This window comes from Falco peregrinus, chromosome 7 (assembly GCF_023634155.1).
Source record: "Falco peregrinus isolate bFalPer1 chromosome 7, bFalPer1.pri, whole genome shotgun sequence".
NCBI classification, from domain to species: domain Eukaryota; kingdom Metazoa; phylum Chordata; class Aves; order Falconiformes; family Falconidae; genus Falco; species Falco peregrinus.
This window is the reverse complement of record NC_073727.1, coordinates 68,864,887-68,870,886: the sequence shown is the minus strand read 5'-3', so window position 1 is coordinate 68,870,886 and position 6,000 is coordinate 68,864,887.

Below are 6,000 nucleotides of genomic sequence, written 5' to 3'. Positions count from 1 at the left end.
CCTACACCTCTAGTACAGTCAACGGTACCTATGATCATACATTGAGGGCTCAATTCAGTTGCTCACATACCAGTGCCTAGTGTCACCACTGATGCTCTCAGATATCATGCCTAACCTCCAAGTGTCACTTTATAAAGAACATACACCCTCTGTATGTAGGTCCTACAACATATGTTCTAGCCCATGCAGATGTCTCAGATAACCTAAAGCATCTGAAATACTATAGGATGCTTCAGGTTACTGCACACATAGTGGCTGATTAGCTGAATTTCTCGGTTGCCTTCACTGTACTGACCAGAGCTCCACACCTACAGTGGGATCTGAGGCATGTAGGGACTGAGTTAGTGCATAAATACAGGTGTCTAGTGACTTCTGGAGCTGCCTGTTTACTGAAGAGCTCTGCCAAGGCTGGAAGACATTACACAGGACCTAATAAGTAGTGGAGTCCTCTAGTGTAGTAGCTGAGAACCACAAAGAATAACCTAGGGCTTCTGAAAAGGGACTAGATGTCCGAGTTGATGCAGCTGTATCCCTTCATATACAGGCAGACAACTACAGGTACCTTAATCCTGAACTGAACATCATCTTTAGATTCTGATAAATGGTACCCCAAGAATTTGTAGCTAGATTGCAGAGCTGATTAGAGTAATAGAACATAAACAATGTAATTTTCAAAAGTAACCACTTATGTGCACAGAGAAGTGAAAAGGAGTCTGATGGAAGCAAAGACAGTGGCACACACAACAGTGACATTTAATAGCTTGGTAGAAAACACCAACATGCCTTGCACAAGAATTTTATAGAATAGTGAACTGTCATATTTTTAACTGAAGAATTTACTGCCTGTATGGTGACAATGCATACAGGCTACAGCTGTACAGAAGAAAAAGCTTACTGTCATCTTCCCTATGAAGTATGATTTATCTACACTTAAATCCGATTTATACCTATGTACTACATCTATGTATAGTAAATTTAAAACCTACTTATTTCTCTTATTTTATGAATAGAAAATGCAAATGTTTTATATGTCTCTATTATAATACAACTGGTAATGACAATGTTGATGAGGATTGGAGGGAGAATAGGTTATCTGTTTTATCCTCAGTGCCCTGCAGTACTAGGCTAAACTAAATATTCAATAATGAAAATCAACAGAAAACAGTTTAGAAGTCAGTTGGACACAAAAAATGTAACCTGCCCACGCAGCTTAAACATAAAGCATACAGGCTCCCTGGAGGAACAAAAAATGCTGAATTTCTAGTAATAAAAATATTTAGGGATCTATTGTAAAGCCTTTGGAATAAAGAACCACAAAAATAGATTTGATTTTGTGCTTACAGGACAATAGAGAAAGCTCTGTATTTACACACGAACATGTTCCTGTTGAGGATGCTGAACTCAGTAGGACTACGATGACTTACAGAAATCTCATAATGGAGCAATGGCAGTATCTGTTAGGGCTTTTGTAGGTATTACAAGTACCCAAATATAGAATATTTTGCATATTTATTTTTTTTTTACTTTTACATATTGAAAAATTAAAGCCTTTCTCTGAACCATTCCAACCATTCTCAGCTGAAATCTTCTAACATTGATCTAGTTTGAAAGAAGCTTTGTATCACTTCTAAAGATAGCTCTGTGTGCAGCTTGGTAAAACTGTTTTATGAATGTAAACATTCTTTTAAATCCCAACAACAAGGGCTTCATTTCATTAAAATAATTTCTAAAAACCTTGAAAATTCTCAGCTATATGTACCTCTGACAAAGATAATGGGTATGTGTATAATGATGTACATAATGTAAACGGACAATATAACTCTTTTAGGTTAGCAGGATTATGGAAGTGTAAATTTTGGCTGAACATGCAGTTGCAGCAGCAGTTTTCCTTTTAACATTCTGACAGCAGCAGATTTAATTCACAAAAATGCAAAGGTAAGTTCAGCTGCAGTTACAAAGTGTAAGAATTGTTCTTCTAAAAGAAAGAGATTCTTATGTTATTTTTTATTTGTTTTGTTATTTTAACCCCAGGATAAGTTAAAGGAGCACAGTACCGTGTTGCTACTTCTGAAACAGAAAGCAGATCAGACAAGTAAACACAGAACGCATACTTTCAAAGAGCACTGTGGATGGACCTAGCATTTCCAGGTCACTATAGGGCTTTACATTTTTTAGCATTTTCAAACCAGCACAACTATCTAGAAACAGAAAATCTTCATGTTAAAAGGAAGAACTTAGAAATCAAAGCTCCCCAGTTCAAACTTAGCTGGTGAGGGAACACAAATACACTTTGTACTTGACTGCTAAACCTCCCCCACCAACACTTGCAGCGAAGGCAGTATCAGGTATTCCAAGCAGACACTTTTGCCTTTACCTTAGATTCCTTAATTCTGAACTGCACCCCATTTCTCTACTCATCTACTTTTTTTAATGCCAAAATATTTTATGCTTCTGATATTTTTATGTACTTAACTACAGGCAGCAATTAGAATGCTGGCACTTCCTGGCTACTAACATTTAAAGCTTTTATCACAAGAGAGAAAGAGTATGTCATGTACTCATAAGGAATAGAATTGTTACCAACAACCCAACAACTGCTATTATTGGCATGTTCCAAACAGGCTCCAAACCAGCTTTTTTCTACATCTTAACCTCCTGTTGCTCGGCAAGGAATAGAATCACTAAGCATCTCAGATGTATTTACTGATTAAAAAAAAAACACAACCCAACAAAAAAACCCAAAAGGAAGGCAGCATGAACCCGTCTTGCTCCTGTGTGAAGCTACTCTAAATCACTTTTTCTGCTACAAAGAAAACGGTGCACATAAGGCAGGACATACAACTCTCGGTTAATGCAACGTTATGACATGATTTTTAACTTCCTGCAGAATTCAATGTAGGAGAACAGTGGGTTCAATTGCAACCTTACACTAATGAAAAACCTGATGTCTTTATGCACAGATGCTGATTTTAAAAGCATCTTTAACAACAGTAAGAAACTACAATTAAAAGATTCATTCCTTCAAGACTTGTTTAACAGTATGGCCAAAATTTTACCAGAACATATTATAAAAGAGATTACCTGTAGATTTCCCTTATGGAATTCACCATACTAATATGTACATCCTTTATGACAGAAATCTGCCTCTGAGTCAGTCATCCCAAATTTTGACATAGCCAGCACTTCTCAGGTGTGATGCAGCTAACCTGCTGTAGGGCAAGACTGCATCACCCCTTGGGGCTGCCCATCTCACTCCACTCACCATGCAGGGAACCGAGAAGTACCAGTAACCCCTAGTTAGAAGCAGCTACAACATACATATTTAATCAGATGAATCTCATACCCAGCAACAAAAGTCTCAAAGAAAGAACCGAGTTCATGAGTCCACTCGATCACCATTTCTCTTTCCTTTAAAATCAGGATCAAAAAAGCACGTGAAATGTATCAAATACTGTAAGAAATAACAGATTTAAGTTATGAAAAGGAAATAACATATTTCATCAACATGATGAAATTCATCAAAGAATTTGCTAGGCAACACTTCCTAGTACCATACATATGGGACAGCATTATCCACAGATGTAAGCAACGTTCTCATTTATTTCAGAAAACATTCAGCACAGCAAATGAAAGAACCAATAACATCAGAATTATAATAGTGAGGCAAGGAGACAACAAAGAGAGCATTAGGGGTGGGGGGAAGCTAGCAAGGGAGAGCTGCATTAATTTTCGTAAAGAACTTGAAAATGCTTCCCTGTTGGGAAAATCCAATCTGCTTCGAGACCTTTGACTGTGAGAGCAGGGCCAAAATAATGATGAGACAAAGCAGAGCATCGCTTTACACACCCCAGCGCCCACGGAGCTCAACCGCGCAGTAGCACTACAGAGGAGTTCCTAACAGCACAGGTTAGGGAGGTGCAAATGGGGATTTTACCAGCGCCTCACTTTGCAGTGGGTACACAGACCAGGACTGGGAAGATTTCCTGATGCACACAAGGAAGTCAGGGAGAACAAAGTCCAGAACTTTGAGGAGTAGGTACCCCAGAGGAATAAAGGAGGAGACACCCCACCTGCACCTGTTACTACTCATGCCTTCGGAGGACTTCAGAGTGAGAAGGTTTTGTTGGCTTTAGTGAACTGTCTGCTTTACAGAAAGGAGATATTAATTAGCTAATAAAGGTTGTCATAGAAGGCCTGAAACATAAGATAAATACTAAGGGTCACTGGATTTTTTTTTGCTCACTTAAACCTTATCTTATATTTAATACTGCTTATTGATTTCATTTAGACCAAAAATAATTTCATCTTCTGAAGCAGTATTTAAAATAGATCACACATTGTCAGCTCTTTCAAAGGAAATTTCTAAAAATGGTGGAAAAGCACATGCAGCCCTGCTCAGGATAAACACTAAATCTGTCCCCCCCTCTCAGTCTTTACTGGAGATCAGCAGAGCAGAGTGCTGACCACAGGCTTCCCAAACACCACTGCCTGAAGGAGCTCTGTGTCCAAGCCGCAGGGCAAGTTTCAGAGCCTGTAATTGTGGTTTGGTAGTGAAACATGATGTGTTGCTCAGCATTAGTATGTCTGAAGACATTGTCTTGGATGGAGAAGGCAGCAATCTTAATGTGCCCCCCACGCCCAGGCACCTCCTTCAGGTTTCAGTGGCGCCAGCAGAGGAATGGCCCAAAACATTCCAGTAATTCCCATCGTGTCAGTGACTGGGGCAGCTCACAGCAGGTTCAGAGATGCGCAACTCAGTGACACCACAGAAAAAACAACTCACCCACTTACAGACAATTTACAGTCACCCACAAGCCCCAAAGGTGGTACATTCACCAACAGTGCAGAGGTAGGGCAGGTGCCACTGTGGCACCCCGTGTGGTGAAGCCTTGGTCTCGGGCACCTGGCACACCTTCAGTGGCCATCGATGGAAGGGGAGGCTACCAAACAAAGGGGACTGCAAAGTTTGGGGAGAACAACTTGGTGATGCTCTGTCTTCAGGCACCAGTAAACATACATCCCAGCCCGGCGTTTGGGGTATTTGGCTACTTTTCTGACAAAAAGAAGAACAGAAAGAAAATGCTGTTTTCCAGTTTTCCATTACAACAAAAACAGGAACATAGATTACTTGTTTATATATGACATAGTGAAACCAAAAATAAAGTTTCTCTTGTAGGCACTATTCACTCCATGACTTGAAAATCACAGATTCACAAAATGGTCAGAGTTCGATGGCACCTCTGGAGATCACCTATCCCAACCCCCTGCTAAAGCAGTGTCACCCAGGGCAGGCTGCACAGGATCGCGTCCAGGCAGGTTTTGAATGTCTCCAGAGAACATACAAAATGCAATATGTGAAATGTAAGAGAATACCCCTAGAAACATGCCCAAATGCCTCTGTTCAAATTAGGCATTTGTGGCTTTTTTTAACCATATTACACTCAAAAAGTTAATACGTTCAAGTCACACCTTCTGGGCAAGGCTACAATGAAAAGAACTGAAGCATGACACAACCCAAAAATGAGGCCAAAACCAAAAGCCCTGCCCAGAGCAAGGTGTGTACTTAGGGATGCCTTCACCAGCTGGCACCTAAAAACCAGGTCCGAGTTCAGTGACAAAACCTTCCTTGTTCATCCATAACCAAAATGGCTGAATTCAAGCATTTCAAATATTTGAGACGGCTGGATTTCACCAGGAAGTAGGCTAATTTTTGAAAACTAAATAGAAATAAGCTGAAGTCTGAGCAACTGACAGCTCAAATTTGCACACAGGCAGCACAATGCTCTCTCCAAGCATATCTGGAGAGTACTTTATGTGTGCTCATTTATTATATCAAATAACAAACACACACGTATTTAAATCTCTAGAATCTGTTAAGTTTTAAATTTGTTTTCCCAGTGAAGTTGCTTCCATCAAAGTCAATGCCTACAGCTAGGCAGAGCCTCTTAAGCAGCTGCCCTTGGTGTGATAGCAGCATGTCTAAGGGCAGGATTTGGATGC